Below are 19,742 nucleotides of genomic sequence, written 5' to 3' on the forward strand. Positions count from 1 at the left end.
GGTGTGAGCCACCACACCCAGCCATTTTTTCTTTTTTAATTTCATTTGAAATTTAAAAAAAATAACTGCTCTATACATTCAGAGAAACCTGTCTAGTAACAAATTATAGAAATGATCCCTGAAGGTAGTCTAAAGGTTTCTTAATAATATTAATTTTTTCCCAAGGCAATACATGTTTACATTTTTAAAAAGACATAATACAGGCCAGGCGCAGTGGCTCACGCCTGTAATCCCAACACTTTGGGAGGCCGAGGCAGGTGGATCACAAGGTCGGGAGATTGAGATCAGCCTGGCCAACATGGTGAAACCCCGTCTCTACTAAAAATACAAAAAAATAGCTGGGTGTGGTGGTGGGTGCCTGTAATCCCAGCTACTCGGGAGGCTGAGGTAGAAGGATCATTTGAACCCAGGAGGCGAAGTTTGTGGTGAGCCGAGATTGAGCCACTGCACTCTGGCCTGGGTGACAAGGTGAGACTCATCTCAAAAAACAAACAAACAAAAAAGACATAATACTAACAGGCTTTATACGCATTTCCCTGCTCCACTTGTCTCCAGTTCTGTTGACCAGGCAGCTGTCCTCAAGCTTTCTAGCTTTACCTACCTAAACAGCCATATTTCTAAACAATGTTCTGTAGAGGAATTTTTGACTTGGGTTATTTTATTTTATATTTGTTTATTTTTTGAGACAGAGTCTCACTGTGTCACCCAGGATGGAGTGCAGTGGGGTGATCTCAGCTCACTGCAATCTCTGCCTCCCGGGTTCAAGTGATTCTTGTGTCTTAGCCTCCCAAATAGCTGGGATTACAGACATGCACCACCATATCTGGCTAACTTTTATATTTTTAGTAGAGATGGGGTTTCACCATGTTGGGCAGGCTGGTCTCAAACTCCTGGCCTCATGTGATCTGCATGCCTTGGCCTCCCAAAGTGCTGGGATTACAGGCATGAGCCACCGTGCCCGGCCTGACTTAGTAACTTTGGATATTGACTTCCCATCATAGCAGATGAGGACTTTGTTCTACCATGGCCCATCCTCTCTGTTATTTTGAATGCCTTTTTCTGTCTTCTCTGTGGGCCTAAGATACTGGTATTTCACATTATGTATCTTAGTGGGCACACAGTGGAGACTTGTGCTTCTGTTCTAGGACGTGTTCTGGTATTGTTTCTTTGACAAATGTGTCTGTTTTCTCTCTTCTTTCTGGATGTCACATTAATTAAACCTCCTGAAGTAATCCTTCAAAAAATTTTTTTCGGCTGGGCGCAGTGGCTCACACCTGTAATCCCAGCACTTTGGGAGGCTGAAGCAGATGGATCACGAGGTCAGTAGATCAAGACCATCCTGGCCAACATGGTGAAACCCAGTCTCTACTAAAAATACAAAAATTAGCTGGGCATGGTGGCACGTGCCTGTAATCCCAGTTACTTGGGAAGCTGAGGCAGGAGAATCGCTTGAACCAGGCAGTCAGAGATTGTAGTGAGCCGAGATCGCACCACTGCACTCCAGCCTGGGGACAGAGTGAGACTCCGTCTCAAAAAAATAAAAATAAATAAAAAAATAAATTTTTTTCTTCTATTTTATGTCTCTGCTTTCCATACTTTTTTATTTTTATTTTTATTTTTTCAGACAGGTTCTGGCTCTGTTGCCCAGGCTGGAGTACAGTGGCATGATCAGAGTTCACTGTAACCTCAACCTCCTGGGCGCCATCGATCCACCAGCCTCAGTATCCCAAAGTGCTAGGATTACAGGTGTGAGCCACTGCACCCGGCCTGTCTTCTATAAATCTACTAAAATCTCTTCTCTCATTTGCTTTGTGCTTCTGGGTTTTTTGTATTTGTTTTTTCCTTTGAGACAGAGTCTCACTCTGTTGCCCAGGCTGGAGTGCAGTGGCGCCATCATGGCTCACTGCAGCCTTGACCTCCTGGGGTCAAGCAATCCTCCTGCTTCAGCCTCCTGAGTAGCTAGGACTACAGGCATGCACCACCATGCCTAGCTAATTTTTAAATTTTTTGTAAAAATAGTGTCTCATCACGTTGCCAGGCTGGTCTCAAACTCCTTGGGCTCAAGTGATCCTCCCACATTGGCCTCTCAAAGTGTCAGGATTAACAGGTGTGAAACACTGTGCCTGGTCCTTCTGGGTTATTAGCCTTTTAAAAATTTAAAGCCAAGCTGGGAATGGTGGTGTGCACCTGCAGTCCCAGGTACAGAAGAGGCCCAGGTGGGCGGATGACTTAAGCCCAGGAGTTTGAGACCAACCTGGACAAAACAGTAAGATCCCATCTCAAAAAAAGAAAAAGAAAAGAAGAGAGAAGGAGAGAGAGAGATGGAGGGGAGGGGAAGGAAAGGGAAGAGAGGGGAGGGGAAAGGGAAAGGAAAGGGAATGGAAAAGAGAGAAAGAGGGAAGGAAGGAAGGCAGGCAGGCAGGCAGGCAAGCAAGGCTAGGTAACATGGCAAAACCCCATCTCTACTAAAAATACAAAAATCAGCTGGGTGTGGTGGTGCACACCTGTAGTCCCAGCTACTTGAGAGGTAAGGTGGGAGGATCACTTGAGCCCTGAAGGTGGAGTTTGCAGTGAGCCCAGGTTGCGCCACTGCACTCCAGCCTGGGCAACACAGCGAGACCCTGTCTCAAAAAAAAAAAAAGAAAAAGAAAATTTTTTATGGTCACCTTAGAAAATGAGAGAAAAGGCCGGGTGCAGTGGCTCATGCCTGTGTTCCCAGCACTTTGGGAAGCCCAGGTGGGCAGATCACAAGGTCAGGAGTTTGAGACCAGCCTAGCCAACATGATGAAACCCCATCTCTACTAAAAGTACAAAAATTAGCGTGGCATGGTAGCGGACACCTGTAATCCCAGCTACTTGCAAGATTGAAGCAGAAGAATCGCTTGAACCCAGGAAGCAGAGGTTGCAGTGAGCCAAGATCGCACCATTACACTCCGGCCTGGGTGACAGAATGTGACTCCATCTCAAAAAAAAAAAAAAAAAAAGGTCCGGGTATGATGGCTCACACCTGTAATCCCAGCACTTTGGGAGGCCGAGGCAGGCAGATCACGAGGTCAAGAGATTGAGACCATCCTGGCCAACATAGTAAAACCGCATCTCTACTAAAAATACCAAAATTAGCTGGGCCTGGTGGTACAAGCCTGTATTCCCAGCCACTCAGGAGGCTGAGGCAGGAGAATTGCTTGAACCCGGGAGGCGGAAGCTACAGTGAGCTGAGATCACACCACTGAACTCCAGCCTGGCGAGAGAGCGAGACTCCATCTCACAAAAATAAAAAAATAAATAAAATAAATAAATAAGAATATGGGAGAAAAGCCAGGAGCAGCGGCTTACACCTAAAATCCCAGTACTTTGGGAGGCTTAGTTGGGCGAATCACTTGAGGTCAGAAGTTTGAGACCAGCCTGGCCAACATAGTGAAACCCTGACTCTACTACTCAGGAGGCTGAGGTAAAAGAATCGCTTGAATCTGGGAGGGAGGTTGCAGTGAGCCAGGATCATGCCCCTGCACTCCAGCCTGGGTGACCAAGTGAGACTCTGTCTAAAAAGAAAAGAAAAGAAAAAATAAAATGGGAGAAAGAAGCAAGATGCTCTTACAGTACTCCACTATTTAAACCAAGAGTTCATTGTAGGAGAGTTAAGGATTTCATCTTTATTTTTATTTATTTATTTATTTATTTATTTTTATTTTTTTATTTTTTTGAGACAGAGTCTTGCTCTTGTCACCCACACTGGAGTGCACTAGCGCAATCTCAGTTCACTGCAACCTCCGCCTCCCAGGTTCAAGTGATTCTCCTCTCTCAGCTTCCTGAGTAGCTTGGACTACAGGCACACACCACCACGCACAGCTAATTTTTCTGTATTTTTAGTAGAGGCGGGGTTTTACCATGGTGGCCAGGCTGGTCTTGAACTCCTGACATCAAGTGATCCGCTGGATCTTTTAAGGCATTAAACATTGGTGCCTTAATACAAAGGGCTGGAAGAGGTGGAAAATGGAGGCATGCAAAGTTGGTTTCAAGCTATTGCGAAATCCAAACAAATCTGAAATAGGGTGTTATCCAGAGGGGGAGCAAGAGTGCATGGAAATGCTTTTTCTTCCCCACACAGTGCTATGAATGTGTGACTAAGTGCAGAGGATTAGGTTGAGGGTCAAAAGTGATGTTAAATCTTTTAATGTGGTTGACTGGGATGGTGAAGCCACTAAAAAAGGGAACACAGAAGTTTTTTTGTGGACTTTGGGACACTTACATTTAGGAGAATCAAAGGGACTGAAAGATAAATGGGATGGAAGAGAACTAGAGGATAGTGTGGTGTTTCCCAAGACATCCCCTGCTCTTGCTATCCCAGCATCTCCTAGACCTTCCCAAGATCCAGCAACCGGAAGTATAACACTAGTCACAAGAAGGCTAAGGTTGGCCTATATTCTAATTGCGGGTGATGTGGGGGTAAGATGGGGAGTATATGGGAACACAATCACAAACTAAAGCTTATATACTAACACTTTTTTGGGAAGTTCAATGTCAAGGAAGTTGGAGTGAGCAGGAAAGGGGAGTGAGGCAGGAAGGAAGAAAGCAAACACAAGAGAGAACATGAGGATGTGATACCAAGCTGGCCATACCTGTGTTAAATATTTTGAATATCCCACCCGGGCAGCGTACTTATCATTGGCTGAAATTACCTTATATTGTTTTTAATAAAAATAATAGATATTGTCTGTTTGCCCACGAGAAAATAAACTACACGAGGACAGGGACTTTGTCAAATGTTGTCTCTCCAGGACTCAGAATATACCTGGTGCATAATAGGTGATGAATAACATCTCTTGAATGAATCACGTTAAAGAGAAATATATTTCTAAATAAAACACATTCCATGTAATGTATTACTTTATGTTATTTGTGCAGAGTGGTTTCTGTTCCTCATTTTTTATCCTCCAATTACCTAATCACGCCCAGAGGCCTATTTGTACATAAGGAAGGAGAACCATAATGATAGTTTCATGTTACAGAGTCTTCTACCTGCAGGGCTATCATCTAATGCTCAAGGACCCAATCCTTGCTTTTCCTTATCTTAACTGATCAAATAGGTAGTTAAGGCATCTGTATGGGGAGAGAGGGAGATTTATCTTCTGCCCTGAGCATTCTCGCAGGGGCTGAGGACAAAGGATATAATTTATCCCACTTATACTTAGGTATATATTTATGATTTTGCTTTTTGAAAGAAACAGTTTTCTTTTCACTGCACATTTTGCTTTAAGAAGTAGTCAAATAAGGTTTTTTTGTTTGTTTGTTTTAGAGACAGAGTTTCACTCTGTTGCCCAGGCTGGAGTGCAGTGGTGTAATCTTGCAATCTGCTCACTGCAGCCTCCGCCTCCCAGGCTCAAGCGTTCGTGCCTCAGCTTCCCCAGTAGCTGGGACTACAGGCAAGCGCCACCGCACCCAGCTAGTTTTTTGTATTTTTTGTTGAGTCTGGGTTTCACCATTTTGTCGAGGATGGTCTTGAACTCCTGACCTCAAGTGATCTGTCCACCAGGGCCTCCCAATATGCTGGGATTACAGGCGCAAGCCACTGCGCCCAACCCAAATAAGTTAGTTTTTTTTTTTTTTTTCTTAAGATGGGGTCTCGCCCTGTTGCCCAGGCTGGAGTGCAGTGGCACGATCTTGGCTCACTGCAGCCTCCACCTCCCAGGTTCAAGCGATTCTCCTGCCTCAGCCTTCTGAGTAGCTAGTACTACAGGTGCGCGGCACCACGCCTGGCTAATTTTTGTATTTTTAATAGAGATGGGGTTTAGCCATGTTGGCCAGGCCAGTCTCCAATTCCTGACCTCAGGTGATTCGTCCACCTCGGCCTCCCAAAGTGCGGGGATTACAGGCGAGAGCCACCACGGCTGGCCAAGTTTTTTATATATTTTTTTAATGTAGGAAAAGATTTGTGGGAAAAAAATTATTACATGCTGCAAGCTTAGGTGAGAAATGACTATCAAAAGTAGTAAATTTTGTATTACAAATCAACTCTCATGTATCAATTTTGATATTTAAATTCAAAGGTAGGAAAATGTTAATTAGATGAATATATTCATGATTGAGACTATAATCTACTTAATGTTCCTTTTATCATCTACTCAAACCTAGGAGTAAATTTCACTTCATTAGCCTCATAGCAATCATCTGTAATCATCTGATTATAAGTGTACTCAAGCTGCAGGCTTTCACTGTGACTCTGTATTTTATATCCTTCATCATCAAAACATGTTTTTAAAAATGGGAGAAAACATGGCTTTGTTTCAATGCGTTATCATTACTGCATAGATAATACATTCCTGGCAATCATCAGATCCATCTTTATAATGCTTGGCTTATCTTAGGATATCATGTTATCTAGCATAACAAATTTAACCTAATGCTTAGAAAATTAAATCCAACTCTTTTTTCTTTTGTTGTTTTGCTCTTTCACCCAGGCTGGAGGGAAGTGGCACAATCTTGGCTCACGGCAACCTCTGCCCCCAGGGTTCAAGCGATTCTCCTGCCTCAGCCTCCCGAGTAGCTGGGATTATAGGCACCCGCCACCACACCCAGCTAATCTTTGTATTTTTAGTAGAGACGGGGTTTCACCATGTTGGCCAGGCTGCTTTCCAACTCCTGTCCTTAGGTGACCCACTCGCCTCAGCCTCCCAAAGTGCTAGGATTACAGGCATTAGCCACCCCACCTGGCCAGATCCAACTCTTACTAAATACTTTTCTAGGATATAAGATGAGAGAGTCAAATATGTAAATCCAAAAACAAGCAGGCAATGAGTAGGGATATTGGTATGATTAGGACTCATTGGTATCTGAGTCTGAAGCAAAGTTCCAGAAGGCCTACAAAAGAAAACAGAAGCCTTTCATAGCCTTTCATATTTCTTTTATAGCTCAGATAGTTTTGTATTACTGTGTCACATACATCAGTTAGAGATCATATGATAAAAAAAGAAGAAGCCAGGCCATCTCAAAAAAAAAAAAAAAGAAAAGAAAAGAGAAAAAATCCTAAAAACACCACATTAGTCTGGTAGTCTTTTTTTTTTTGAGATGGAGTTTTGCTCTGTCACCCAGGATGGAGTGTAGTGGCACAATCTTCTGCAACCTCTACCACCCAGTTTCAAGCAATTCTTCTGCCTCAGCCTCTTGAGTAGTTGGCATTACAGGTGCACCACCACACCCAGCTTATTTTTGTATTTTTAGTAGAGATGAGGTTTCGCCATGTTGGCCAGGCTGGTCTCAAACTCCTGACCGGAGGTGATCCTCCCGCCTCAGCCTCCCAAAGTGCTGGGAATACAGGTGTGAGCCACCGCGCCTGGCATTGGTAGTCTTATTTCACATAAATTCATATCAACTTCACAATAACTCTCTTTTAAGTATTAAATAAAAGAAATCTACATTTCTTTGCCTATAATTTTCTTCTTTTTTGTTTTGAGACAGGATCTGACTCTGTCACCCAGGCTGCAGTGCAGTGGAGCGATCTGGGCTCACTAAAACCTCTGCCTCCTGGGCTCAAGCAATCCTCCTGCCTCATCCCCCAAGTAGCTAGGAATATAGGCATGAGCCAAAATGCCCTGTTAATTTTTGTATTTTTCTTCAGAGATGGGGTTTCACTATGTTGCCTGGGCTGGTCTCAAACTCCTGAGCTCAAGTGATCCATTGGCCTTGGCCACCCTAAGTGTTATGATTACAGGCATGAGCCACTGTGCCCGGCCTGCCTATAGTTTTCATCCATTGCATTTAAACTTTCTTAATTCTACTTCCTGGCTGGTGTACATTCCTAGTCCTGTCATTAATTTTTCTTTTTTCCAAGGATCATTTTCAATAATTAAAGGCCTCAGCAAACATATACTTTTTTGGGCTGGGCGCAGTGGCTCATGCCTGTAATCCCAGCACTTTGGGAGGCTGAGGTGGGTGGATCACTTGAGGTCAGGAGTACGAGACCAGCCTGGCCAACACGGTGAAACCCCGCCTCTATTAAAAATACAAAAATTAGCTGGGCAAGGTGGCAGGCACCTGTAATGCCAGCTACTCAGGAGGCTGAGGTAGGAGAATCACTTGAACCTGGGAGGCGGAGGTTGCAGTGAGCTAAGATTGTGCCACTGCACTCCAGCCTGGGCAACAAAGGGAGACTCCATCTCAAAAAAACAACAAAGGTCAGATGTGGTGGCTCATTCCTGTAATCCCAGCACTTTGGGAGGCTGAGGCAGGTGGATCACCTGAGGTCAGGAGTTCGAGACCAGTCTGACCAATATGATGAAACCCCGTCTTGCCGGGCGCGGTGGCTCAAGCCTGTAATCCCAGCACTTTGGGAGGCCGAGACGGGCGGATCACGAGTTCAGGAGATCGAGACCATCCTGGCTAACACGGTGAAACCCCGTCTCTACTAAAATACAAAAAAAATTAGCCAGGCGAGGTGGCGGGTGCCTGTACTCCCAGCTACTTGGGAGGCTGAGGCAGGAGAATGGCGTGAACCCGGGAGGCGGGGCTTGCAGTGAGCTGAGATCCGGCCACTGCACTCCAGCCTGGGCAACAGAGCCAGACTCCGTCTCAAAAAAAAAAAAAAAAAAGAAACCCCGTCTCTACTAAAAATACAAAAATTAGCTGGGCATGGTGGCATGCACCTGTAATCCCAGCTACTTGGGAGGCTGAGGTAGGAGAATCACTTGAACCTGGGAGGCGGAGGTTGCAGTGAGCCGAGATCTCACCATTGCACTCCAGCCTGGGCAACAAGAGTGAAACTCCGTCTCAAAAAAAAAAAACAAAAAAAACCCCACCATATCCTTTTTTGTCATCCTTCCTGTAATTGCACAAAGTAAGGGGTATACATAGAGGAAGGGTTGGAACTTCAACTAATAATTCCTGAATGCCTACACTGTGCTATTTTTTTTTGTTTATTTTGTGCTTAATTTTATTGTTACTTAATCTTCATAAAATCCCTGAACAGGAATTATCATTTGAGTAATTTGGAGTTTTGAGGAAAATAAAGTAACTTGTTCAAAATCACATATCTGGCTTTGAGTAATAGTGCTTATTGAAACATCTGCTTTGGGCCTGCTATGATGGCTCATATCTGTAATCCCACCACTTTGGGAGGCCAAAGAGGGAGGATCGCTTGAGCTCAGGAGTTTGAGACCAACCTGAGCAACATAGTGAGACCTCGTCTCTATTTAAAAAAAATTTTTTTAATTAAAGAAAAGTGTTCATGATATCATTTTTTTCTACCTTTTTTCTACCTTTTCTATACTAAAAAAGATTGTAAAAGTAAGCAGCCTTACAAATAGGATTAGAATAATATAGGTGCGCCGGGCGCGGTGGCTCACGCCTGTAATCCCAGCACTTTGGGAGGCCGAGACGGGCGGATCACGAGGTCAGGAGATCGAGACCATCCTGGCTAACACGGTGAAACCCCGTCTCTACTAAAAAGAAGTACAAAAAACTAGCCGGGCGAGGTGGCGGGCGCCTGTAGTCCCAGCTACTCGGGAGGCTGAGGCGGGAGAATGGCGTAAACCCGGGAGGCGGAGCTTGCAGTGAGCGGAGATCTGGCCACTGCACTCCAGCCTGGGCGACAGAGCGAGACTCCGTCTCAAAAAAAAAAAAAAAAAAAAAAAAAAAAAAAAAAAAAAAAAAATATAGGTGCAAGGAGAGAGCAGAAAAAAAGAAAGTATAACTGGTTGAATTTAGCTTAGCAATAACTTTCTCAGCTCTTAGTTTATGTATATTTAGAACCAATCTTGTAGCACATGCTCCATATCAACTACATATGAACTGGCAAATAGGTATTTTAAAATCTTTTTTTTTTGTCTGAGACGGAGTCTTGCTCTGTCGCCTGGGCGGGGGTGCAGTGGCACAATTTCGGCTCACTGCAATCTCTGCCTCCTGGGTTCAAGGGATTTTCGTGCCTCAGCCTCCTGAGTGGCTGGGACTACAGGCATGTACCACCATGCCCAGTGAATTGTTGTATTTTTAGTAGTGACGGAGTTTCACCATGTTGGCCAGGCTGATCTTGAACTCCTAACCTCAAGTGATCTGCCCACCTTGGCCTCTCAAAGTGTTGGGATTAAAGGCATGAGCCACCTCGCCCAGCATAAAATCTTAATTAAGAAAGATGTGAACATGTTTTCACAGTATAAGGATCCCAAGCTGCTCCTTTTGGTCCTGGCCGGGTGCGGTGGCTCACCCCTGTAATCCCAGAACTTTGGGAGGCCAAGGTGGGCAGATCACCTGAGGTAGGGAGTTCAAGACCAGCCTGACCAAAATGGAGAAACCCTGTCTCTACTAAAAATACAAAATTAGCCGGGTAGGGTGGCACATGCCTGTAATCCCAGCTACTTGGGAGGCTGAGGCAGAAGAATTGCTTGAACCCGGGAGGCGGAGGTTACGGTGAGTGGAGATCGCGCCATTGCACTCCAGTCTGGGCAACAAGAGCAAAATTCCATCTCAAAAAAAAAAAAAAAAAAAAAAAAAAAATCGCCACAAAAATAAAGTATCAAGACCATATTTTCAAGGATCATTTCTACAGTTCATTCATTACTAGAGAAGTTTCTCTGAACATGCAGGGCACCGGAAACCATGAGGAAGAGGCACAGCATTCTCTTCTGACCCTGAAGCCAGCTTTTCTTGCTTCACTGCACCTGCCATTTGCCATTCATGATCATTCTCTTCCTGCAGGAGAGTAAGAGAGAAAGAATGCAGTCTGAGTGATTCCTGTCTAAAAAGTAATAAAATAAAATAAAAGTATGGTCCTAATTCTTATGTTTTGTTTATTTGTCTTGTTTTGTTTTGTTTTGTTTTGTTTTTGAGACAGAATCTGTCTCTTGTTGCCAGGCTGGAGTGCAATGACACAATCTTGGCTCACTGCAACCTCTGCCTTCAGGGTTCAAGAGATTCTCCTGCCTCAGCCTCCCAAGTAGCTGGGATTACAGGCGCCCACCACCACGCCCGGCTAATTTTTGTATTTTTAGTACAGACGGGGTTTCACCATGTTGGTCAGGCTGGCCTTGGACTCCTGACCTCAGGTGATCCACCTGCCTCAGCCTCCTAAAGTGCTGGAATTACAGGCGTGAGCCGCTGCACCTGGCCTCTAATTCTTAACTAGAAGACCCAGACACTGGTTTGTCAAATAGTCTGTCCTTTTTTTCTCCTCTTAACTCCATTTAGTGTAGCTATTTTACTATCTGTTCACTCTTTTAGCTTGAAAGTGGCGGGAAGAGAAAAAAAAAAAGAAAAAAGGAAAGTGGCATGAAGAGAACATACAGCTTAAACCAATCAATTTACCACTTTCAGCAGCTCTGTGAAAAGGTTTTCTAGAGGTGGGTGGGATTTTTGATTAACATAATTATCGGTTTCAGTGCTAGCCCTGCCTCTTCGTCAACTTTTATCTTTCTAAACTAAAGAGGGTAATAATAGTAAAGTGCATCTTAAAACTGGAGGAATGAAAACAGCACCACCTCTTATCTTTAGAGGAGCAGTTTGGCACACTGACTGGTATAAACCAGCTGGCACCCTTCACAGGATGTTCTCACCACCACCCACCCTCTGGTTTCAAAGGCAGTCTTGTTGACGTTTTCAGAAACTCTAGAGCTGGTGGCTTCCAGAAGTACTCCTTACATAGTAGAGGCATGCATGCATGCCTAGGAGTGGGCCTTACATGTACTGGGAAACCTTCAAGAGGCCCTGGGATTCCAGATTTGGGCAAAGGAATATGGTGCTTAGGATTGGAGCCAGAGACTTCAAAAAGAGAGTATTATTAGGTCAGGGTCTTAAGGACTAGCCAGCGGAATGAGGCAGAAAGTTAGAGAGCCAGGCTGGAATGGAGTTTGAGAGGGAGAGAGCCAGGCTGGAATGGAGTGTGAGGTTAGGGCTATTCCTGTTAAATGTATTTTATCAGAGGGGGTTTAGTGAGCCAAGATTGCACCACTGCATTCCAGCCTGAGCTATGGAGCAAGACCCTGCCACAACAACAAACAAACAAAAAAAAAATAAAAAGAGGGGAAAATAGGATTAGCTTGTACATCTTGTATGCTATACTGACCCACTCCCACAAATATAAGACTGTCAAACTAAAGGAATTGAGGTAAAAATTAATATAAGTAGAGTTTATTTAGGTCAAATTTGAGGACTGCAACCTGGGAGACACAGATTAAAGTTGCCTTGAATATATGCTCTGATTAGCATCATATATTCAGGTGGGTTTTAAAAAGTGGGGCAGTTCCTATATTGGTTCATTAAAATAACATAAGCTATTGATTGGCGATACACTGTTCTTTGTATCACAAATTCCAGGAACATGAAGATAATGGGTGAGGGTCCTACTCCGCAACTTTAACATTTTAGGTAATTTGTCAGCTAGTCTGGCAACTACAGGGAAAAAAAGAATAAAATGTGTTTATCATATATATACAATATATATACATATATATACATGATATATATATATATACACACACGTGTATATATAGATCACTATGACAGAGCCTCGCTCTGTTGCCCAGGCTGGAGTGCAGTGGTGCAATCTTGACTCACTGCAACCTCCACCTCCGTGGTTCAAGTGGATTCTCCTGTCTCAGCTGCCCGCGTAGCTGGGATTACAGGCGTGCGCCACCATGCCCGGCTAATGTTTGTATTTTTAGTAGAGACAGGGTTTTACCATGTTGGTCAGGCTGGTCTCAGAACTCCTGGCCTCAAGTGATCCACGTACCTCGCCTCCCAAAGTGCTGGGATCATAGGTGTGAGCCACCACACCTGGACAGAATAAAATGTCTTTAAACAGTTACCCCTGGGTGTTGAAACAATCTTTGCAAAATTACAACTGATGAAATTATACCTGAGGAAATTATGATAGTGAAAGAAATCAGACCTAACCGATTCCATCTTGCTTCTAACCTTTAAGCTGTCCTTGTTCATTCCTGCACGTAGGCCAAGCTAACTTTGGGAAGGAATTCAGTTCATAGTTTGACTATGAAACAAAATTGATGACATGGCCAGGTGCGGTGGCTCACGCCTGTAATCCCAGCACTTTGGGAGGATGAGGCGGGCAGATTACTTGAGGTCAGGAGTTCAAGACTAGCCTGGCCAACATGGTGAAACCCTGTCTCTACTAAGAATATAAAAATTAGCTGGGCGTGGTGGCAGGCACCTGTAATGCCAGCTGCTCGGGAGGCTGAGGCAGGAGAATCGCCTGAACCTGGGAGGTGGATGTTGCAGTGAGCTGAGATTGTACCACTGCACTCCAGCCTGAGTGACAGAGCAAGACTCTGTCTCAAAAAATCAAATAAAATAAACTGATAGCCCTTTCCTATAAAGACCCCTTCTTGCCTGGGGACCAGTCTGCCTTTGCAGGAGTAACAAATTAGCTATGAGATTAGAAATTACAGGGCCGGGCAGGGTGGCTCACAGCTGTAATCCCAGCACTTTGGGAGGCCGAGACGGGCGGGTCACCTGAGGTCAGGAGTTCAGACCAGCCTGACTAGCATGGACAAACCCCGTCTCTACTAAAAATACAAAATTAGCTGGGCTTGGTGGTGGGCACCTGTAATCCCAGCTACTCAGGAGGCTGAGGCAGGAGAATCGCTTGAACCCAGGAGGCAGAGGTTGCGGAGAGCTGAGATCGTGCCACTGCACTCTAGCCTGGGCAACAAGAGCGAAACTCCATCTCAAAAAAAAATTAGAAATCACAGTTTACAGGTCAAGCAACCTTGGGCTCCTCTGAACCTCCTCAAATTGCTCCTGGGGATAACGTCACTTTTGTAAAACCTAAGATCACTGCTTGAGATACTTTGCAGACGCTGCACTCCATGGATCAGCTGACACCACCCAGACCCAGACCAGTAATCTGGCTCAAGCAGTTCTGCCATCCCACCCAGGAAGAGAAGACAGCAAGAAAAACTCCCTTCGACCCCCTATGATTCCATCTCCAACCTGACCAATCAGTACTTCCCACTTCCCAAGCCCCACCTGTCGAATTGTCTTTAAAAACTCTGATCGCCAAATGCTCAAGGATAGTGATTTGAGTAATAATACTCGTCTCCTGCACAGCCGGTTCTACGTGAATTACTTTCTCCACACAATTCCCCTGTGTTGATAATCAGCTCTGTCTAGGTAGCGGGGAAGGTGAATCCACTGGGCAGTTAGTGTGGGTTGGCGGGGTTGGGGGATGATTGAGGTCTCAGTCATGTCTCTGTAAGCCTAACAAGTTTTGCATACTTCACATAGCTTAGGCTGCTCTGAGTTGCTTTTCCTTCTCTTTTTTTTTTTTGAGATGGAGTCTCGCTGTTGCCCAGGATGGAGTGCTGTGATCATAACTCACTGCAGTCTTTAACTCCTGGGCTGAAGTAATCCTCCTGCCTCAGCCTCCCAAAGTGCTGGGATTACAGGCATGAGCAACTGTGTCCAGCCAAAATTCTGCTTTAGACTGCAGCTTCAGCTCATGCCTGAGTTCCAGCCTGCCTTTCCTGATGGCCTGCTCTACCGATTTTAGACTTACCTAGGGAGCTGCCACAACTGTATGTCAACTCCTTGACAAAAAACCCTCAATATATGTCTCCTATTGATTTTATTTTCCTGATGGAGCCCTGATACAGTGATTGAGCATGAGAACTTGCAAGTATATGACATACAATTCGCTTTTGGTTTTTTTTTGAGACGGGGTCTTGCTTTGTTGCTCAGGCTGGTCTTGAACTTCTGGGCTCAAGCGATCCTCTTGCTTCAGCTTCCCAAGTAGCTAGGATTACAGGGGTGCACCACTGCACCCAGCTCATTTTAAAATTATTTAGTTATTTATTTAAGTATTGTGTATAATTTGGACTCTATGGCGTATTTTAACAATATATGTGAGTGTATGTGTGGGTATATATAATTTTTAATGGTAAATAGTTTCTTAATGACTTAAACCCTTAACACTGCAATTTAAAACCATTTCCTTACTTTTTTTTTTTCATGATAGTATCAACCTAAAAGGAAGAAGTTGAGGCAAAAGTAACTTTTGAGGGGCTTAAGTTTGAGGACTGCATTTTAGAACACTTCCAAGTTGCCTTGAGTGCTCCAGAGAACAAAACAGAGGCTCAAGTTTTTGAAGAAAATAGGATGAATCAGGAGAAGGGACAATTACAAAACTTGTTCATTAGGTATTCTCATTGGTTTACAGAAATAACATTGGCTAGTGATACACTGTTGAACTACAGGATGCATGGCATTCTATGGCTACTTGGCGTCAGTCTGGAGACTATATAACAAATGGCTTCAAGAGTAATTATTTAGTTCAACAGAGAGTGAGACAAGAATGCTGTTACATTTCAAATGCCTCCCTGGGCCTGAAAATTTAAAGGGTCTTGCATTCTTTTTTTTTCTTTTGAGACAGAGTCTTGCTCTGTCGCCCAGGCTGGAATACAATGGCATAGTCTTGGCTCACTGCAATCTCTGCCTCCCGGGTTCAAGCAATTCTCCTGCCTCAGCCTCCCAAGTAGCTGAGAATACAGGCACACACCACCACACCTGGCTAATTTTTGTATTTTTAGTACAGACGGGCTTTCACCATGTTGGTCAGGCTGGTCTTGAACTGCTGACCTTGTGATCCACCCACCTCGGCCTCCCAAAGTGCTGGGATTATAGGTGTGAGCCACCGCGCCCGGCCAGGGCTTGCATTTTTCAGATAAAAAGTTTTGTTTTTTTTTTTTTCTAAATAGCTCTTAAGCGACAAATTAAAGAATAGCATTCAGCCTCTGTTTTTTTCTACTTTAGTTATAAGAACTCAAGTTTTCCTTCATATCAGCAATACATTCTGCAAACCAAGCAGTAACTGAGACAAGCCCCATCAATTTAGGAAGTTTATTTTGTGAAGGTTAAGAATGTGCCCATGATAGCCTCAGGAGGTCCTGAGGACATGTGCCCAAGGTGTTCGGGGCACAGCTTGGTTTTATACATTTTAGGGAGACGAGACACCAATTAATACAAGTAATGTACATTGGTTCAGTCTGGAAAGGCGGAATAAGTTGAAGTAGGGAGGAAGTCCACAAGGAATTTCCTTGTGGCAAATTGTGATGAAGGAGGTAAGCAGTTGTTTTATTCTTGGAGCTATCTCATTGAGGAATAGAATGGGAGGCAGGTTTGCCCCACACAGTTCCCAGCTTGACTTTTCCTTTTGGCTTAGTGATTTTGGGGTCCTGAGATTATTTTCCTTCCACAGTTTTAACCACCTGAGCTAACTGGCCAATACCGTTCTTTCATATCAGATACTAATTAAAACATTTGTGTTTTTTTCTTTGACTTCTCCCCCCACAAGATCTTTAAACTGCAGTTGTCATGTCCTAAATCACTGACCTCCAAATACAGTTTTGATCACATACTTCTCAAAAAAATTTTACCATTTACTCAATACATATATATTTTTACATATACATTGAAAGAATGGCCAGGCTTGGTGGCTCATGCCTGTAATCCCGGCACTTTGGGAGGCCGAGGTGGAAGGATCCACTTGAGGCCAGGAGTTTGAGACCAGCCTGGCCAACATAGTGAGACCCCGTCCCTATTTAAAAAAAAAAAAAAAAAGGACTAGGCATGGTGGCTCACCTGAGATCCGGACTTCGAGACCAGCCTGACCAACATGGAGAAACTCTCTCTCTACTCAAAATACAATTAGCCAGGCGTGGTGGCGCATGCCTGTCCCAGCTACTGGGGAGGCTGAGGCAGGAGAATCGCTTGAATCCGGGAGGCAGAGGTTGCAGTGAGCCGAGATCGCACCACTGCACTCCAGCCTGGGCAACAAGAGCAAAACTCTGTCTCAAAAAAAAAAAAAAAAGATTTTTAAAAAAACATATTGTTATATGCAAAAAATTTTAAAATACAGAAATCTAAAGAAAAATGTTGAGAATAAAAAGGACATAGAAATAAGGGTTGTAATATTCTCTTCCTGCATCTCAAGAGCCATTTCATTCATCTCACTTTGAGTTTACTTGGTTCTTTTGTTTTGTTTTGTTTTGTTTTAGACAGGGTCTCACTCTGTCATTCAGGCTGGAGTGCAGGGGCAAGATGATGATTCATTGTAACCTCTGCCTCCTGGGCTGAAGCAGTCCTCCCATCTCAGCCTCCCAAACTGCTGGGATTACAGGTGTGCACTACCATACCCAGCCTGAATTCACTTCTTAAACTATTTCCCCACAGAGTACAAAGATGATTCACAGATTCACACTGTTAAAGGTAGTAATGGTGCCCGTTTAAATATGTTTTTTAAATTCGCAACATAATTTTTTTTCTTTAAAATAGAATATTTTGGCCGGCTCAGTGGTTCACACCTGTAATCCCAGCACTTTGGAAGGCCAAGGCAGGTGGATCTCTTGAGGCCAGGAGCTCAAGAGCAGCCTGGCCAACATAGCAAAATCCAGTCTCTACCGAAAATAGAAAAAATTAGCTGGGCGTGGTGGCACGCACCTGTAATCCCTGCTGTTTGGGAGGCTGAAGCATGAGAATTGCTTGAACTGGAGGGGTGGAGGTTGCAATGAGCCGAGATTGTGCCACTGTACTCCAGCCTGGGTGACAGAGGGAGACTCCGTCTCAAAAATAAATAAAGAAATGAAACATTTCAGAAGCTTCCAAAAGTGCCGAGAGAACAGTTAGAATATAAATCAGCCAAATGTGGCCACAGTTTAGTCACTCAGCTGATCTATCATTCAGCTGAACAGTGCTAACCACGGTAGCCTTGATTCAGTTTTTAATGGTGTTTATTCTTAGTTATATGACATTTAATTAACATGTTAAATGAACTACTGATTTAAAATAAGAGGCAAAAGGAAAACACCATTAAAATGCTAGCCAATGAAAAGTATTAAAAATGATAATTCTGCATTTTTGCCACAGAGTCATCTTCACCACATCCATACATTTCACCTACTACATCATATAGAATATTAAAATATATATTAAATATATTTAATATGTATAAATATATTATAAATTTGTTATAAATTTATATTATAAATTTAATATAACATATTTGTTTTATTTTATATTTTATATTATATTTATTATACAATATATAATGTATTATATATTATATATCATATATACATATAACATATACTGCATATATTATATACATTATGTATCATATAATACATTGTATATGTTATATATTATATAACATATATATTATATAATATACATTATATATTATACATTATGTTATATAACACATCATCTATTATACATTATAACACATTATATATATTAATATATACATTGCATATTTTTATATTATTTTTTCATTAATTATTAAATATTATATTATAAACTTGTTATAAATTATAATTTATTATATTGTATATTTATATAATTTATATTATAATATACATTATAAATATGATTTATATTATAAATTTAATATATAATACATTTAATATATTTAATGTTATATATTTTAATATATATTTAATATGCATATTAAATATATCGATGATTTACACCCAATTTTGCTCTTCATTTATTGGGAATAAAAAGGAGCATGAGCTTGTAATCCCAGCACTTTGGGAAGCCGAGGCAGGAGCCTCGTTTGAACTCAGGAGTTCGAGACCAGCCTGGGCAACATAGCAAATCTCTGTCTACACAAAAAATACGGCCGGGCGCAGTGGCTCACGCCTGTAATCCCAACACTTTGGGAGGCCGAGGCAGGTGAATCACAAGCTCAGGAGTTCGAGACCATCCTGGCTAACACGGTGAAACCCCGTCTCTACTTTAAGTTTGTATTACATGTAAAGTAGGAAAAAAATACTAAAACTTTTCGAAAGCGAAAAGTCTACTCAGGAAGTTTTTTGTATTTATTAATGGTTTTACTTTTGCTAGACACAAACATGAAATACTGCTAAATTAGCTCACAGAAGAGTTCAGGATTCTATAGAGTCAGGAAAAGCCTGCCCTAAACTGTTTTAATAAAGGCTGAAAATAGACATTATAATACAATCTTTAATAACATACAATGTGTATTCCTCCTGATGGTGGTCATTTTAAGCATAGCCCTATTTTCCTGTGAAGACAGCAGCCAGTTCTGCTTCATGTCATATCAACACTTGACTCGTGTAAGCAGCTGCTACCCATGCCATCGCAGTACACATAATCCCTAAATGTAGGGTTCAAATAATCGTAAATGGACACTAATATGAAAATCTGACACAGCAAAAGTTTTAGAAATAAATAATTTTAGTATCTACTTAGTAATCAGGAACATACAGCATAGAGCCAGGCATAGCAGTAAATTGTTGGAAACACTAACATTTATTGTTTACGAACATACATGCAGTGTTTACACACTTCTTAAATGTTGTCTTTAATGCTGCTGATAAACCAAAGGATAAAAAGTCCAATGGAACACAACAAAACCACAATAAATGTCAACGGGTGTTATTAACAATATGGAAGAACTCTAGTAACAACCACATTTAAAGCGACAGGACGCGAAAGTTCCGGACTACAAATCCCAGAGTTCCCTAGAGTCGAGGCGGAGCTACCTTCAAACTGATAGCTTTTTCACCCAATGAGAGCCAGAAAATTCCTAAACCACATTCAGCCCGGCCAGAAGGGCTGGTTTCTTGGCGTGCGAACACTAAGGTAGTCTAACATTACGTAGACTTTCTGAACATGAGTGGCAGTTTCAGGGCCTAAGTCTAACTACTAAATTATTTCTCCCCGCATTAGTCTCCTAGTGACCTTAATAACTCTCTACCCAACTCTAGCTCGGTGGAAAC

At 42.8% G+C, this 19,742-nt stretch overlaps 1 non-coding gene across 1 annotated transcript; it reads left to right on the top strand.

The window, feature by feature from the left end:
* The first annotated feature begins 10,503 nt into the window (after positions 1 to 10,503).
* On the top strand, positions 10,504 to 10,717 carry LOC126960465 (small nucleolar RNA U3). Its single transcript, XR_007728008.1, has one exon. It is a non-coding gene; the product is annotated as a small nucleolar RNA U3 (small nucleolar RNA).
* The last annotated feature ends 9,025 nt before the right edge of the window (positions 10,718 to 19,742 follow it).

The sequence above is a fragment of the Macaca thibetana genome, chromosome 7 (assembly GCF_024542745.1).
Source record: "Macaca thibetana thibetana isolate TM-01 chromosome 7, ASM2454274v1, whole genome shotgun sequence".
NCBI lineage: Eukaryota > Metazoa > Chordata > Mammalia > Primates > Cercopithecidae > Macaca > Macaca thibetana.